The sequence below is a fragment of the Pseudonaja textilis genome, chromosome 6 (assembly GCF_049901715.1).
Source record: "Pseudonaja textilis isolate UNSWEBS1 chromosome 6, rPseTex1.2, whole genome shotgun sequence".
Classification (NCBI taxonomy): domain Eukaryota; kingdom Metazoa; phylum Chordata; class Lepidosauria; order Squamata; family Elapidae; genus Pseudonaja; species Pseudonaja textilis.
The window spans coordinates 26,891,131-26,910,689 of record NC_141995.1 but is presented as its reverse complement, the minus strand read 5'-3'; the positions used below and the strand labels follow the sequence as shown (position 1 = coordinate 26,910,689).

At 38.4% G+C, this 19,559-nt stretch overlaps 1 protein-coding gene across 4 annotated transcripts in view; it reads right to left on the bottom strand.

Moving 5' to 3' along the window:
• SLC7A11 (solute carrier family 7 member 11) overlaps positions 1 to 19,559 on the bottom strand; it is a 116,458-nt gene that overhangs the window by 31,329 nt on the left and 65,570 nt on the right. The gene's annotated exons all lie outside the window — the stretch shown is intronic.

Below are 19,559 nucleotides of genomic sequence, written 5' to 3'. Positions count from 1 at the left end.
TGGAGCCAACAGAAGCTATTGAATTGAGCTAGCCAAAGGAGCACGTGGCTGACAGAGTGCAACGACGGCGACATGGCCAGCAGCGCTATACCACCCGCACCATTCGATCCAGCTAGTGAAGATTGGGACTCATACATGGACAGATTTCAAATGTTCCTGGAGTCCAACAACCTCAAAGATGCCACACCCAGCAAGAAACGAGCCGTTTTTCTAACCCATTGTGGACCAGCCATTTTTAAGATGGCTAAAGCCTTAGCCAAGCCAGCTGAAGTTAAAACCATGGATTGAGACACCCTTGCTCCCATCCTGCGCAACCATTACACCCCAGCCGTGCCAACTCTCATTCTCAGGCATGAGTTCTACCAGAGGGACCAACGTGAAGGTGAGAGCGTTGGGGATTTTGTGGCAGACCTGAGGAACCTGGGTGGTTTGTGTGGCTTCGCCAACCTCGAAGAAGCCATGAGAGATCGCATCGTCCTTGGCCTCAGAGACCCAACCATCCAGAGCAAGATTATGGCCAAGGGAGACATCTCACTTGCAGATGCCATAGCAGACGCCACAGCAGCCGAAGCCACTCGTAAATCAGCAGCACGAATGCATCGAACCAGCGGGACCAACCGCCAACCCACCAACGACGCTGGGAAACCTTCAGACAAGTACACATCAACCACCCATCACGAAGACGTCGAGTCATCCTCAGACAGCAAGGAAGAAGAAGTCCACAGGCTCCGGTCAGAACGTGAGCAACGGGACCAGCGGGGTCGCAAATCCAACTACCAATGCGCTGGATGCGGGGGAAACCATCCCCGATCCGAATGCAGATTCTTAGATGCCATATGCCATTTTTGTGAGAAACGGGGACACATCACGAAGGTATGCAGAAACAAGAGAAATTCCAGCCCCAGACAGAGAGGGAGCAGCCCAAAGAGAAATGGTGGCAACGCCACCACACAGAGGGACCGCCCTAGCAACCAGTGGAACCGGTACAGCAGACCCCAAAGGTTTAACGACACCCCAAGATGAGAGGAGGCTCATCAAACCATCACCATCGGCCATGCTTCATCACTTGATGCTAAAAAGATCCGAGTAGAGGTCACGATTGAAAACAAACCGTGCAACATGAAAGTCGACTCTGGGTCATCACTATCCATGGTATCCTGGAGAACACTCAAGCAGCTAATCCCCAACATCCGACGCCAAGACCTCAGCAGTCAGAGACTCATACTGAAAGACTATCAAGGCAACCGGATTCCAGTCACAGGTACCTGCCATGTGCAGGTCTCGTTCAAGGGACATAAGGCAATTCTACCACTCACCATCGTAGACCGAGACCGGCCAAGTCTATTGGGTCTTCAGTGGTTCGCGCCATTAGGAATCGGAATGGCTGGCATCCATCATACTGAAGAAAATGACTGGGAGGCGGCTCTCATCCACGACTTCTGAGAAGTGTTCAACGAAAGCCTAGGCAAGTACAAGGGGTCCCCTATTTCATTTAATCTTCGCCCCGACATAGCACTCATTCGCCTAAAGCCACACCAAGTTCCCTTTGCTCTTAAATCCAAAATTGACGAGCAACTGGACAAATTAATTGCGCATGGCGTGTTAGAACCTATTGACCACGCCCGATGGGAGACACCAATTGTCACCCCCATAAAGCCTGACGGGTCCATAAGAATCTGCGGTGACTACGAGGCCACACTCAATCACGTGCTACAGCAGAGCACCTACCCAGTACCAGTTGTTCAACAACTCCTGCATTCACTTGGGGGTGGCAAAATATTCGCAAAATTAGATCTGGCCCAAGTGTATCAACAGCTGCCAGTTGATCCCGAGACTGCAGAAGCCCAAACTATAGTCACACATCGTGGTGCATTCAAATGCAACAGGCTCCAGTTTGGTGTAAGCGTAGCCCCAGGCATCTTTCAAAGCCTGATGGAGAGACTATTACAAGGGATAAAAGGGGTCGTGCCCTATTTTGATGATGTATTAATAGCAGCACCCACAAAAAACCAATTAGAAAAACGCCTCAGAACGGTCCTACAGAGGTTCAAAAACGCTGGCCTCAAGGTTAAGAAGGAAAAGTGCCAGCTTTGCACAGAAAGGGTGGAGTTTCTTGGCTACCTCCTTGACAAGCAAGGATTCCACCCCACAGAAAAAAAATTGGCAGCTATCAAAAACGCCCCAAGACCCAAAAACCAAACTGACCTCCAAGCCTTCCTGGGACTTATTAACTTTTATAACATCTTCCTACCCCAGAAGGCGACTGTTGCTGAGCCCCTTCATAGACTACTCGATAAAAGGGCATCCTGGATTTGGGGACGTCGGGAGGAACACGCCTTCCAGCAAGTAAAAGACCTCCTTACCTCAAAGCAGTACTAATTCAGTATAATGAGACACTACCTTTGACTGTCACGTGTGATGCCTCACCATTTGGGGTAGGGGCCATCCTGAGCCATGTCCTACCAAACGGCTCAGAAGCACCAATTGCATTTTTTTCACGAACTCTATCAAAAACAGAAAGAAACTATAGCCAATTAGATAAGGAAGCCCTTGCTATTGTCTCTGCAATAAAACGATTTCATGAATATGTTTATGGGAGACCATTTTCTATTATAACGGATCATAAGCCACTACTTGGGATCCTGGCGGGCGACAAACCTACTCCACACATTCTCTCCCCCACAATGACGCGATGGTCAGAATTTCTCACTGCCTACGACTATCAATTAAAGTATCACCCAGGGAAATCTATTCCCCACGCAGATGCCTTGAGCCACTCACCGCTACCCGAGCCACAGGAAGACCCAGCTCCCACACTCCCGGTACTGCAAATAGAGACAATGCCATCGCCTCCACTAACGGCTCAAGACATTGCCTTTGAAACCAAAAGAGACTCTTGTTTGGCACGAGTTCTTGGCTGGGTGGAGAGGGGATGGCCAGATTACGACACTAAGGAAATGTTTAAGCCGTTTAAAAACAGACAAATGGAACTTTTTTCACAAAAGGGGTGCGTTTTGTGGGGAGACTGAGTTGTTGTACCAACTAAGTTACAAAAAAGGGTCTTGCAAATGCTACACGATGGACACCCGGGCATCATGCGTATGAAAGCGCTGGCAAGAAGTTACACCTGGTGGCCAGGTATGGACAAGCAAATCGAAACCTGGGTCGCCTCTTGTAACAAATGCCAGGAAAACCACTCAGCTCCACCTAAAGCCCCACCAGCAGAATGGGAAACACCCAGGGGTCCTTGGTCTCGCATTCATATTGACTTTGCGGGACCTAGGAGAGGCCACACCTTCTTAATAACTGTAGATGCCTACTCAAACTGGCTTGAGGTCAATAAAATGAAAGCAACCACTACTGCGGCGGTCATTAAAAAACTGAACAGACTCTTTGCCACACACGGGTTACCAGATGTCCTGGTCTCTGACAATGGGCCCCAATTTACTGCCTTAGCCTTTGAACAGTATTTAGCGGAACGGGGCATCCGACACACACTCACATCGCCGGCTCATCCTGTGGCGAATGGCCGGGCTGAACGAATGATTCAGTTTACAAAGAAAACCCTGCAGAAAATGGATCAAGGCAACATCCACGACAAAGTCACTAGAATGCTGCTCCTGCAACACATCACACCAAACAGCACGACCAATAAGAGCCCAGCTGAACTCCTGATGGCCAGGAAACTCAGATCACCTCTAGATCGTTTGCACCCTGCCTACACCCCGGAAAAGCCCCTGGGTTCCAGCAGCAAGCACCGTGTTTTCAAGGTAGGAGACCTGGTTTTCGCAAAAAAAATTTCTGGGGATCCCCTTTGGATTCCTGCCCAGGTAACTCAAGTTACGGGCCCCCGCTCCTACCGTCTACTCACCACTGCTGGCAGACCATGGAAACGCCATATTGACCAACTGCGCTCCAGATTAACCACATCTTCCAACCCTGACCCTAACTTTGACACTAGGGGGGGAGGGGAAGCAGTGAACTCAGAATTAGAACCAACACCTGTTTATTCCGAGCTAACACCGAGATCACCGCACCATGGTTGGCAACACTCACCAGCTGCAGCTGAGACTGGACAGTCGAACGCTTCACCAAGAAGCAGCAACCAGGCAGGTTCAGCGAGCCCCGGGAGCCATGGCAGTAACAGCGAGGCTGAGGACTCCATCACCCCGGGGGCACCAGAGGAGAGCCCTAACCATGACACCGGTTCACCGTTCCTGTTTGATCCAGCAAGCAGTCCATCTGAACCCGGGTTTGAACATGGTCAAGCGGAACTGCGTAAGTCAGGCAGACAGGTGCGAAGACCTGCCTACCTGTGAGACTATATTACTCCACCCCTTAAACAGAACCGAGAGGGGAGGGGTGTTCTGGACTAGCAGGCTCGTAGCCTGCAAATCTGATTGGCCTGCTGAAAGCCGATCGTGATTGGTCGCCATAGACTGATGCGATTGGCCAGTAAACGGGCTGCCGCGATTGGCCCTGCCAAGAGCGGCAAACTCAAATCGCCTTCATTGGCTGCCTAGCCGCAGCCAGCCCTATATAAGGGGCTGCTGCGGCTGGGGTTAGTTGCTCAGATCTGAAGTCACAAATAAAGAGCTGTTGTTGCTATCTGAGTCTTGCCTCCGTTCTTGAACCGTCCTCCCAGATTTAACACTATGTATGCTCTTTGTTTGCTGCTTTCAGAGCAACCGGTTCTACAGAAGTGGACAGAACCAGTAGAATCCCACCCCTGCTTAGGTCAGAGTAACTTATCTCCATGTTATAAATAATTGCTAACTGGGTAAACTGCAAACATAAGCAAGTTCTGTTCCATCCCTGTTTGCAAAGTTGAACTATGCCTCTATTGCGTAACTAAAAAAGAACTATCTTGGGCAAACATTGTAAGCAGGCTTTATTGGCCAAGCATTTACTATTCAAACAGCAATACTGAAAGTTTATTTTTATCACTTTCTAATTTACAGTTGCATAAAATTAGTTTGAGCCAGTGGGATACACTATATTCTGAGCCATTCTGGGAAATTATCATCAAATTGTAACTTAACATATATATTGAGATGAAATGGACCACTGGGTTTTCTTAGAAAAAACAGTGATGGATGGAAATCTAGATAATCCAAGATAGATTGTCACCAGTATCTGAATATAAACTATTCAAACAAGGAATTACAATTTGACAAGTTCTTTTGTATTTCACAGCTAAATATCACAAGACACTATTACCTTGAGAGACAAAAGAGAATGTAACTGGAAATATTTCCAAACAAATGAAATCCTAGCCTCTTATTTTCAAAATGAATAAATTAATTTCATATATGAAATTTCTGAAAGAAGGCTAAATGATACATTAGAATTGTTAAATTACAATTTGATTGAAGAATAGAAAAAGGAAATTTTGTACCTCCTTATTGTCCTAACTGTGGTAATTTTTCCCTTCTTCATACAACTTGCTATAATAAAATTCTAGCTAAATCGAGCAGCAGACGAATAAGGATAAACAACTGAAGAGATTGATACTTTACATAGGATAGCTTTTGTACCCTACATAGAATTAGTAGATGGGGTGAGGTAGTGAGAGTGGAAAGGCTGATAGATAGGATCGCTTAACCATAACCCAGTTTCCTGAGAGATTAGAACAATCATAACAAGATTATTCAATCATTTTCAGGTGTAGGCTTTTTGAGTGAGTAGTAAATAGTCACTTGCCTGGAAAATACTCTTTGGAGATCTCACAACAAATCCAATACAATGTCTTGAAATATTCTGCTTGAAGAAAGACAAGAGAAAAATGGCTATAAAGCATCTTTTTACTCCATTACTTAAAAATTAGCCCCCTCTTCAAAAGAGTCCAAATTCACAAAACACCTTTTTCCTGGATATTGGGTAAGCAGTAGCAAGAATAAAGAGAAAGAGATATGATGCCACTATCCAGTTTAGTATTTAATAACATTGCTATTTATCTATGGAGATTCTCAGTCATCCAGGTCATGATTGTCCTAAAGATGCTTTTTTGAAGAGGCAATTGAACTTTCTGGTTTTTCTTTGAAAATGTTTTGCTTCTCATCCAAGAAGCTTCTTCAGCTCTCTTATTCAGTTGAAAAAAGCTTCTTGGATGAGAAGTGAAACATTTTCAAAGACAAACCTGAAAGTCCAGCTACCTCTTGGAACAGCTTTTTGGGGATTGCTATTTATCATCACTCTCATCCAGTAATTTTACTAAGGTTTTGGAAATGAGTAGCACCATTTCCACTTTAAAAGGCTTAACACTACCCCAGATATTAACAGGCATCAAGCTGGTCACATATATCCTGATTCCAAAGTAACAATGCAGATAAATGCCACACTGAATAGAGCCCAAAGACATTTGAGGGGAAATGGGGCTTTAGCTTTCATAGTGAAATACATTTTCTGTCCATATGCTATCACTAAATTTGTACATCTTCAAGACACATGTCTACTGATCATTTTAGCTTCATCATCACAGGCCCTGTGCTATGACTTGATAGTATTTAAAAGAATCCAAAAGGCATCTCTTGTATATAAATTAATGTACTCTTTTATAAAATCAAATGTGAATATATAAGCCAACCAATGAGAAAGCATTCTTAAGCCTGTATGTATCTGCTTAAATATGAAATGCTGTCATATTATGCTAAGCTGTATATCCCTTTGAGGACAATAAAATAAAAATGATTAAAAAAATAAATAGCTTCTCTACTCTGTCATATATACAGCCAACATATCATACATAAAGTTTGGGCTGGACAAATGTGTCACTATCAAACAAGAAAAACAGTGAAAACTGTAGGAATCAAAATACCCTTTGGAAATAACATTGAGAGTCTGGATGAAGAAGTTCACTACAAATGCCTATGCATCCTTTAAGCTGACAACATCAACCATACAAAAGTCAAGAATAGGTTAGAAGTGAATGTATCATCAAGAGAGTAAAGAGGATCTAAAAGCTCAAACTCAGTGGAGGAAATATGATCAAGGCAATTAACACTTGGGCAATTCTCATCATAAGATACACTCTTAGAGTAGAAAGCAGAACTAAAAGCACTGGATAGGAAAACCAGAAAAATAATGACAATAAATCATACCCTTCATCTACGTAGTGATGTTGACCGACTCTACTTACCAAGGAAAATAGGTGAGCAAATGTTGCAAGTATATCAGATACTTCAAAAAGTAAAAGGGGAATTGGAAAAATGGATAGTGAAGGCGATGCACTGAAGCTAGCATACCAGGAAGGTTTACTGAGTCCTGAAAAAACCAAACTGGCCTACATGAAAGACCATAAAGAGAACAGAAAATAGACAAAGGGAGAACAGAAAGGGAAGACAAAGTATTATTTGGCCAGTAAATTTAAAAAAACAGGCAAAGCAGAAAATACCAAGGTCCAGCAATGGCTAACAGCATTGTAGAAAGAGACAGATGTGCCAATTCTGGCTGCCCAAGAATAAATAAAAATTGAGAAGACAGTGACAAACAGCAAGTGCTGCCTCTGCAAAGATGCTAAAGAAACAGTGCAACATCTGGTTAGCTGCTGCAAAAGGATTGCACAGACTGGCTACAAACAACAGCACAATTAAATGGCAACAATGCAAGAAATCCCATTTGCCTGCAAACAAGAATTGGTGAGACCATAAAATATAGAAAATAAATAAGCTAAAATGATCTGGGACTTTAGAATTCAAACTGACAGGTATCTGCCACTCAGATTTAACAATTGTCAATAAGAAAGACAAAAAAAAATCTGGATAGTGGATGTGACAATACTTGGAGATGACAGAATAGAAAAGAAAGTGCTGGAAGACAAAATACAAAGACCTGCAGATTTATACTCCTTGCAGACACTGGTCTTCTGTATTCTTTTAGAGGGTTGTTGAGGACATCATCTATCTCCAGTCCTTTCAACAGTTCCGAGAAGGCTCCACAGCCACTTGCACTACTTCAAGTGACCCCAAGACACAGATAAATCTCCAAGTGGCCTCAACAACTCTCTAAAAGAATACAAATGACCAGTTGTCTGCAAGGAGTATGAATCCTTCCCTTTCCCACCAACCAATCAGATCTGAAGAAGCTTCTTGGATGAAAAGGAAAATGTCTTCTAAGAAAAACAAGAAACTCCAGTTGCCTCTTCTAAAAGCACCTTTGGGGCCTGCAAATAGAAATAGAAAATCTGTGGCAATGGAAAGCAAAGGTTTTCTCTTGCAAACAACAGCAATAAGCATCTTGGGTGCAATCCTAAAACAACTGGAGCACCACTTCAACATCACTGGCATTGACAAAAACAACACCAGTCAATTGCAAAAGGTGGCTTTACTCTAAACAGCTAACAACCTGAGACAATACTTTTAATATGATCGAACATCCATATCTGCCAATTCCAGGTCCTTTGGATAAAAATGCCAACTCCAGTCTGAACATCTGGCTGACTATGTGACATACTATAATAATAATAATAAAAACTAGAGATACTATTCATTACCTTGCTGAAAGCTTGGTACCCTTCATGATCCTAGAAGCCTACAGCAGAATAAGAAGGTTTTTTGTCATCCCCCCAGTACAATTAGCCCCTTAGGGAACTGCAATCCATTAGCATGTAACACCAGTAAGTGTTACTTGTTAGTTGATGGCTTGCAGTAACCAGAGTTCACATAGAGAAAAAAAAAAACGAAATATCTGGTTTAATGATCCCAGCAATAAGATAGCCAATCCATATCCATTTTTAACCGAAAAGTTAGATTTTTTGCTATCACTGTGCAACACATAAGCCCACAGTTCATTCCTTTTGCTACATTGCCATCTAATACTTAGAAACGCAAAAACACATTTTCTTTCTCTGAAGCAGTAAATTAAGCATTTTGCTATAAATTAATTGGGCAAGTATAAATTTCATGTATTGATATGGCTATTGAAATTGAGAAATCCTTTTCTACTGAATTACTTTTAAATTAATTATTCATAAAGTCTTGTTTGAAAATGGGAAAACTCCAAAATACATAGTAAGAAAGAGACCTGTATTTTCTTAATATTAAACATTGGACATCTTTTCTAAGCTGTAAAAAAAGAAAGCTGATGAGAAAGGTGACAAGAAGAAAAATATGTAGATTTGAAGAAGGATATATGACATTCTCCTTATAAAAGGCAGAAAGACTGAAAAGTTAGGATGCTCAAACAGAAAGTCCAAGTCAAGAAAAGATAATTGTTATTTAGTCCAATGATTTCAATGTGATTTGCAATTATTTTCTATTTAAATACACTGAGGTTTCCAAAAGCCTCTTTTCTGTAATGATTTCCCCATTTTCTCATTTTCCCCTTATTATTTACATGTACAGTATATGCCACAATTATGTTCGTATAAGCATTACATATATGTTTTTCATATGAGAAATGTATTGATAAATCATCATGGCCTCATACAATAATTTTTCTTGAGTAGTATTCCTATCAACAACCTTTAATAATAATATATCTAATATATATAATAATAATATAAGGGGGTCCTCAAGTTACAACCTCAATTGAGCCCAAAATATCTGTTGTTAAGTGAAATATTTGTTGAGTTTAGCTCCATTTTACAACCTTGCTTGCCACAGTTGTTAAATGAATCACTGCAATTGTTAAATGACTAATAAGGTTGCTAAGTGAATCTGGTTTTCCCATTGACTTTGCTGATCAGAAGGTTGCAAAAGAGGATCACATGAGTCCGGGACATTGCAACCGTCATAAATATGAATCAGTTGCCAAGTGTCTGAATTTTGATCATGTGACCACTGCAATGATCGTAAGTGGAGAAAATCAAGTCATAAGGTCATAAGTCACTTTTTTCAGTGCTGTTGTAACTTTGAAAAGTCACTAAATGAACTGTTGTAAGTGGAGGACTACCCCATATAGCACGGTTCCCTGATACCCATGCTAAATATCTGCCAGGGATTCCCTATAGCTCACAAATGTTAGCAGTTAAGGACTGCACAATTTAGAAACTTATTTGGGTGGTGGGGTTCTTTTAGAGATACACAAGAGCTGTTGCTTATGTGTAGGAGTTCCTATAAAGTATTAAAGACAGAATTAGCCTGGGTTTCTTGAGATTGGTTGCAAGTTGAATCCTTCTCCTAAATTTGTGATTCATATTTGATGACTCAACTGTGACTTAGAAAGCCAAATATGAAACAAACACAAGCCAGTGGTATTGTTTCAAAGCATTGCATGATAAAATCAGGAAGACAACCAATACATTAATAATATCCTGAATGTTAAGATAATTGAAACATGGGAAAATATACAAACAATATGTACTATTTTGTACTGTCATCAATACTGTAAACAACAACTAACTGCAGAAACTTAAACTCAACAAGACAGTTAAGAGTTGGAGGAAAACAATAGCTGTTCTTTTGCCTGCAAGGATAATCACAAGTTGTTGCAGATAATAACCCAATACTGATATTACAGCAATTTGAAACAGAGGCTAATGAACTTAAGAAATACTAATATTATTATAAGAATTTTAATTGAAGAAATGACAGGGTATATATCATAAAATGAAAAGCATTATTTCCTTTTATAAAATCATATTATTTACTTGACAGTAATCAATAGTCAGTAGTCGTAACTACTGACATGGAAAATATCACTAAGATGAGCACTTAAAATTTGAATGCACAATTGATTCTTCTTGCATCTTAGTTCCAAATTATTAAAAATATAAGGTCCATCTATACTTTGTTAAGCTCTGTTTCATTGTTAAGTGCTTTTGATATCTTGACACATTCTAAGAAAGAAGCCAATGACAGACAAACAAAATAAAAAAAAACAAAGGGAATCCTTATTATCAGGCTTTTGAGTTAGATCCACACTGGGAAATCAAGATTATAAGTGCTATTATACTTTTTATTATAAGATTACAGTAACAAGTAATTTTGCCAGTTTGAATGTTCCTCCCTCTCCCTCTTACCGAAGAAAACTAGGAAGGTCAAGTCTGAGATGTTTTCTAACATTATATTTCTGACTTGGACTCAAATGTTTTTCTTCTGACCATTATCTCAGTTGCAGCTCTTCCTCTTCAACATGATTTTTCCAGTCCATTTCATTTACCCACTGCCAGATTATATTGTGATGAATTGAGAGACAAATTCATGTCTTTTAAGTAGAAGATGGCGGCAGCAGTAGAAGCAGCATGAGGAGCTCCAGCAGGCATGGGCAGTGCCAGAGACAAGTCCTCTAATCCCTGTGGGTCTAGCCAGTGAAGTGGAAAGCCTAATGCCCGAGACTTGCCAGCAAGCTAGAAAAGAGCTCCATTCCTCAGCAAACGCTCAATTCAAAAGGACTCAGAGATCTCCGATTCCTCCCATCCTTGACCAGCACGGCAGAAAAGAACTCTATTCAAAAGTGCTCAATGATCTGCGACTCAACCCATCCTTGCTAGAAGGTAAGGCGGTGGGCTCACCAGTACCGGGAGGCTCAATGTTCATCCTTGCAAGGCGGTGGGATGGTGAGATTCATCCCATCCTTGCAGGGCGGTGAGCACCAGGAGCTGTGAGTCCGTCTTCAGATATTTGCAGCCAGGATGTGAAACAGACTGCTTCCCCCCTGCTGCCGCTCCTTCCCTCTTTCCTCTTCACCAAATTACAAATCCGGACTTTCTCTTTAAAAGGACAGTAACTTTGGACTTTCAATAAGTAGGGAAGTATTGTTATAACTGAACTCCTGTGAAGATTGGAAGCAATTTTATTTCCTGTGATATAAGCAGAAGTATATTGAAGCCAGGAGTGAATGCAATACAAATAAGTGAATGAATACAAATCTGAGTCTACATACTAAAAATATAAATTGTTCAAATTGGCAGTGCAAGACTATCTTTCTTTCTCTTTCTCTTAAAAGCAACAAACTTTGAAAGTGTATTTAAATTAACTAGGAAGGGGCCAGAAATCCCATTCACCAAGGGAAAACAAAACAAAAAGTTTCCTGTTGCCTCCCAGTGAATTGCTCTGTTTATCTTTGCTGAAGAAAGGACCAGAGATCCCCACTTCAACATCTACTATCTCAAAAACTCAATCTACAAAACAAGAAAGAGAGTGTAAACCCTTGCGCATTGATTGTTTTCAAACAGCCCAGGAAAAGAGACTTCCTGCCAGTTTATAAAGGGTTATAAACCTATTCTCAGATATTAGCAACAGCTAAGCAAAACAAAGCAAAGCAATAACCCTTTACTTACCAACTCTCAATACTACTTCATACTACTTACTTTCATTATCTCAAAAAAATCAGTTTCTTTAAAATAATTAATTTTTATCAAATGATCAATTGAATTATTGTTTTTTTGTTAGTATGATTGAATGTTTAGTGCATATAGTGTAATTACTGAATATCTGATTAATAAAATCAGTGATTTAGTGAATTTAATTACTAAAGTGTGTTTAGTAATTACTGTAATAAATTAGGCTGTTTGTTGCTTAGCAAAATTTGATTAGAGTGATTTGAATAATCAATTGATTGATTGATTTTTAGTAATAAGCAACCTTACTTTTGATTTGTTCTTTAACATATCAATTAACATTTATTAATTACCAACATTCATTAAGTAACTGTCTACCTATCACATTAACTACCTATTGTAATTTATTACTGTACTATTGCCATTGACCATGCCAGCCAAAAATTCCAAACCAAACCAAAAGGAAAATATCTCTAGCAATGACCTCCCAGACTCCTGCACATGTTTCAAATGTCTTGAAACCATCAATGAAAGCAAAATTTACATCAAATGCCACCTATGCAATAATCTAGCCTACCCTGCCTGCTTAAACGCAAACAAAAACCTAGCTGATATGGTTAAAAATTCAAATACATTCTTTTTTCTATGTCCGTCATGTTCTCCTAAGCTAAACAAACTGAGTACCTGACAGAGTTGAAAGCATAGAATCACTCATTCACTCAGTAGAAGAATGCTTAGCAACACGTTTTGAAACAAATATACAAGCAAACCTAATTTCTCTTGAAAACAAAATACAGCACAGATAAGTGACTACCTACCAGCTGAAATCAAATCCCACAACAACCACAACCACTACCTCAACTACAATCGCAACTACAACCAAAAATAACCACCAAACCACAGCCACAAACAATTACTATCCCTTCAAATAATTCCACAAATATGTCCAAATGCCATCTTATTTGGTTTCGAAGACACCAACAAATCAGATGACATCACCAAAGTTCATGATATCATAAGCAACTCTAATACAACAAACATCTCTCCTTAAGATATCATTGAAATAACCAGAGATGGCCATGGGTACAAATACAATGAGGGCTCTCTGGCCCCAAGATTTTGTAGAGTTGTATGCAAAAATGACTCCAACAAACGCATATTCATTCATACAATAATGCCATTGCAAAAACTAATCCCAACCACAAAAAACTTCGCTCAAGACCAGACTTATCCATACTGCAAAGAATCCACTCCCATGAACTCCACACAGAACTCAAAACCATCTAGACAATGGAGAAAAGGACCTATACATTGACTACAGAGCTGATTGCATCAAAAGAAAATTAAACAATCCACAACTCCGCATCCAACCCCACCCCATCCAATCTAACATCACTCAAAACTAGGCATGCACGCCCCTAACTACCTCTATTCCAACCACAACTAGCCTTAAATGCAAGCTACTCAATGCAAGAAGCCTTGAAATTAAATACTTGAATTTCTCCTCTTACTAAATATGGCTAAATTCAACATTATATTTGTCTGTGAAACATGGCTCAATGTATCTCCTCCTGACTCCATTACCATAGTAAGAGACTATCATGTTTACCAATCAGATCATGAAATCTGTAGAGAAAATGGTGTTGCTATCTTCTATAAAAAGTCCCTACATCTAAAAAACATCCAAGTTACCCAAGAGCTTGCTATTCCTGAGACCATTGTCTGTGAACTGTCCTTAAATATGACATTTCAGTTCTTACTATGTTACAGAGCCCCTGATTATGACATCAAACATGCAAACAAGCTAAATATACTACTAACATGGGCAGCATCCTGCCCGCACACTTTTATCTTTCTTGGTGACTTCAATCTACCTCATATTAACTGGACCCTTAACGAATGTACAACTGAACCCACACATGCAACCTTCTACAATGCAGTAAGAAATCTGGAACTAGAACAACTAGTAACCAACAATACTAGACTTAACAACTGCCTTGATCTCATCTCCTGCAATAGTTTGAATTCAATTTACACAATACAAATTAAAGAACCCTTTTCCAACAGTGACCACAACATGATTGACTTTTGTCTCAACATACATCTACACAAAAATCATCACAATGATGGAATCCCCAATTATAACTTCAAAAAAGACAACTATGATCTTATAAACAATGATCTCTCATCTCTTGATTGGAAATTTCTATTCTCTGGATGCAATACTGTAGAAGACCATTCCAACATATTTTTACTTGAAGTAAAAAGAGTCATCAAACTATATGTACCAATAACAACTCCCAAAACCAGAAAAAACAAATTACCCAAAATAATAAGGAAGCTTTTGAAGTTGGCAATGTGACCAGATTTGTTTTTCCACCAAAGTGATCTCTTTTTGGATTGAAAACAAATCTGGTCACGTTGCCAACTTCAAAAGCTGATACAAAAATTTATGCCACCAGATAAATGCAACAATTATCACATTAAACAAGAAGAAAACCTTCTATGCACCAATTCTACCTGCGCTTTCTACAATTTTATAAACAACAAATTAAAAGAATCAAGGTCCATCCCACCCCTGATAGGACTTAGTGGTAAAGACTGCAATGATGACACTATTAAAGCCAACCTCTTTAACACATTCTTTGGTTCAGTATTTGTAAACAGCAATGGATCATGCCCAGTATTTCCTAGTAGAACCACAGACAACTACAATTATCTAATACATATCAATTTTACAGAAGACATTGCTGAAAAAGCACTGCGCAATCTAAAACCATCTCTATCTATTGGACCGGAGGGAATATATGCCTACTTCTTAAAAAAGCTACCCACTGCCATAGCCGAACCTCTAAACATAATCTTTGAAAAAACTTTCAGGACCAGCTCCTCACCAAAACTATGGTCACAAGCTACAGTCACCCCCATTTTCAAAAAGGGAGACCCCAGCCTAGTTGAAAATTACAGACCAATCTCCTTATGCTGCATCACCTGTAAAGTCATGGAATCAATTATTAACATCATCCTCCACTTAGAAACAACCAACCTACTCTCTAATAAACAATTTGGTTTTAGGAAAAAACTATCCTATAATCGGCAACTCTTACACTGCAAAAACATATGGACTACACAACTTGATCAGGGTAAAGCAATAGACACAATATACTTAGATTTTTGTAAAGCCTTTGATTCAGTGGTACATGACAAACTACTCCTAAAACTAAAATCTTATGGTATCTCTGGACACCTGCATAACTGGATAGAAGCATTCCTATCAAACAGACAACAAATGGTCAAAATTGGGAGCTTCCTATCAAATTCTGTTCCTGTCAACAGTGGTGTCCCCCAAGGCAGTGTTCTAGGACCAACTCTTTTCATACTCTACATAAATGACCTCTGTGATCATATATCAAGAGCAACTGTGTTCTCTTCGCTGATGATGTAAAGCTATTCAACACCACAGACAATACTGCTACCCTTCAAAAAGAGCTTGACTATGTATCAGAATAGTCAAACAAATGGCAACTTCAAATCTCAACAAATAAATGCTCTGTCCTACATATTGGCAAAAAAAAAAAATCAGAAAATAAAATACAGGATGTATAGTCAAGACCTTGTTGATGATCCAAACTCTGTCAAGGATCTTGGAATACTCATCTCAAATGACCTAAGTGCTAGAGCCCACTGTAACTACATAGCCAAAAAGGCGTTAAGAGTTGTTAACCTAATCTTACGTAGCTTTTTCTCTGGTAATATTACACTAATAACTAGAGTATACAAAACATTTGCTAAACCAATACTTGAATACAGCTCATCAGTCTGGAACCCACATTACGTATCTGATATTAACACAGTTGAGAAAGTCCAGAAATATTTCACAAGAAGAGTTCTCCACTCCTCTACTCGTTGCAGAATACCTTATGCCACCAGACTCGAAATTCTAGACCTAGAAAATCTAGAACTACACCGCCTTCGGTCCGATCTAAGTATAGTATATAAAATCATACATTGCAGTGTCCTACCTGTCAATGAATACTTCAGATTCAACCATAACAACACTAGAGCAAATAATAGATACAAACTCAAGGTTAATCGCACCAAACTTGATTGCAGGAAATATGACTTCAGCAACAGAGTGGTCAATGTCTGGAATACTCTACCTGACTCTGTGGTTTCTTCCCCAAACCCGAAAAACTTTAACCTTAGACTGTCTACTATTGACCTCACCCCTTTCCTAAGAGGTCTGTAGGGGGTGTGCATTAGCGCACCAACATGCCTACCGTCCCTGTCCTATTGTTTCTTGTATATATATTTTTTTCTTATATGTATCCATGTATTCATAACTATGTTTTTACTTATACCTATTATCTTGTAAGCAATTGACAAATAAAAATAAATAAAAATAAATAAATAAAGTATAGTTACTGATGAAGGTACTGTGTTAGTCTGCAACCAGTTCTGGAGAATGGTAGAAGAAATTTTGAGTAGTTCAGAGAACCAGCAAATACCACCTCTGACTGAGATTTTACAGTATCCTTCCCCTGACATGCCCACCAAGCCAAGCCCACCAAGCCATGCCCACAGAACCAGTAGTAAAAAAATTGGAATCCTATTACTGCTTGGTTCCCACAAGAAAGTTCTGTGTTTTATCTAGCAACACATTTCATCATCTTTCCCCCTTCCCTCTCTGTGTGGCAACTGTGAGAAATAGAAAAATGACTTCTGTTAGGTTTGACTCAAAATTGATACAAACTTTATAAAGTACCAAAGTTTATCTTTTTTTCTAGAATATACCAAGTATGTTGAATTAAATATGTTTAAACAAATAGGTGAAATTTCAGTAGATAAGTCAATGTCTATACCTTCCATTAAGTATTTGGGGCACAATTAAAATTATCAAAATGAACATTTCTTCAAGATTAATGCCATATTATAAGAGGAAATCCAATGTAAATTCCAATTAGATGCTTTACACAGATAGGTAAGTTAATGAGAAAATTTTTATAGCTGGCTAAAGCCTCTAGAATAACTTTGGCCAAATTGAGGTTACTTTGCAATGATGATAACTGCAGTCTACAAATTTTCAGCTGTATCACTATATTTCTATTTTAACATTTTTATTAGATTCCTTATTATTATTCCTCCTTTTGGGCCTATTTGGAGAAGAAATATGTTATATATCTAAATCTTGACAAATGTGAGAGTCCAAGTGTACTAATAAGAATATTCATTTCCAGCTTTGAAAGTTACAAGGCACGTTTGGTTATTAATAGATAAGCAGTTATCTTTTAATGCTATATCATCTGATAAACAGATGCTGAAGGATAACACAAATGTAAAAATAATGAAGATGTTTCATTGAAATATTTGGATTACACAAGGCATCAACTTTCTAAATCAATTAATTTTTAATTAATTATTGGGGGGATGGTATTTTGAATCTGACTTACTTGCATTATCAGCTTTGAATATATATAACTGAAACATGAAATATGGCCCAGACATAGGAACCAATCATTTTGGAAATGTTATTCTTGAGGTGGTTAACAGACTAAAATAAGATGCCCTCCTCCATGTGTGCATCTCACTGCCTTCCTTCCCATCTTTGTCAATTTTGAACCACTTTTAGTTTATTTATTTTCATGTTTCACATCACTGTCTTAATCAATTGTAAGCTGCCTAGAATCTCCTAGATGGGTGAGATGAGAGGCATATAAATTTAATAAATAGATAAAAAACCTCCAGTGTGCCTTCAATTTAAAATTTTTTTATCAAATGTAATTCTTAAATAAAAACTCACCGTTTAATTTTATTAATAAAACGTAAAATCACAGCATTAACTGTATATTGAATTATGGAATGAAGAATTGATATATCTAGTTTTGGAAATCAGTGCATCCAGGTATTGTGGAATATGAAACAGACAAGGAAGTAATTCATCCAATAATATTATTCTGAGTTTATCAACCCTCTCAGATAGTATTTAAACATTGATAAAAATTAAATTCTTCTTTTTGAAGGCATATAAATTCTAATAATGTGGTGTTGTTCAATAATAGCCTTATTTGAGTTTCAAAATACTACATAAATCAATAGAATTCTGGAAGGAAATATGATAGTAAAGAATCTTAATGCATCATATTGCTAAACATGGAATTTTTCATTTCATTAAGAACTTTGCTGCATACCTAGAATATGACAAACAGTATAAATGTATGTAACTAGAAATGAATTTATTTTAAGTAATGGATCTAGGCTATGAGTTTGTTTCTTTTTGAAAAGTCTCTATGCCTAAAAATTAAAAGATGCTGCAATATGCAATATACAGCCTAAATTTAATGTTAAGCTTCAAATAGTAACATGTTGTTATCTATATTTATTATATGGATCTTTTTCTGTTAATTAGGGGTCCCCCCCCTAATTTTTACTTTATATTAATCACAATTATATGGCTACTTTTTGCTTCATCATGTATAATCATTGTACAACTTTCAATTGCTGTTGAAGGCCTTTTTGGTTTGTTTAGGAAAAGTGAATATTGTAATAAATGTTAATGTTATTTTAAGAAGAGATTAACATATTTTAAATATGTTCTGGAACACTTTGTAATCAAAAGGATCAAACAATTCCTCAATGTGGCTGTTCATTAAGTTAGATCTCATTACTTCCAGTTATTTGTTTGTATTATTTTGTAGCAGCTGCTGAATAAAGTATAAAGTCCCTGAATGATATGCAACCTCAAACATTACACAGGATACAAATAGATGGGGAGTTGCCAATGTAACTGCCTTTATTGGCTTCTATAGCAAAAGCTAACATTCAACATTTGGGAATGTCTTCCAAAGAAAGAACGTCTTCCAAAGAAAGAAATGACAAAATTCAGTCTTTCCCTCCTCCAAACTCTCTATCCACAAATAGGATGAGAATTTGGAAAAACCAACCCACAGCTAAACCACTGAGAACCACACATATTGCTAATTATCACAGTATGTTCTTATTGCATGTTCTTGCCTTCAAATGCTAATAAAAAAGTAGTAGCTTTTTAACCATACAATGTTTTGATTCCCTAATTTAAAGTTTTATCTGATTACCCATTAAAATAATTAAAACAATCTCTCAAATCTAAATAAAACAAATCCAGAATAAACAATATCATTTAATTTTTCCAGCAATGGCCAGAAATTAACATCACTGATCAAATTTTATCAGCTGATAAATTTCTAGTGCTCTTGTCATACAATTACAGTACAATGACAAAAAGACAAATCATGCTATATACTCTTCATACTACACATAAATGACATCTGTGATCATATTAAGAGCAACTGCATTCTTTTTG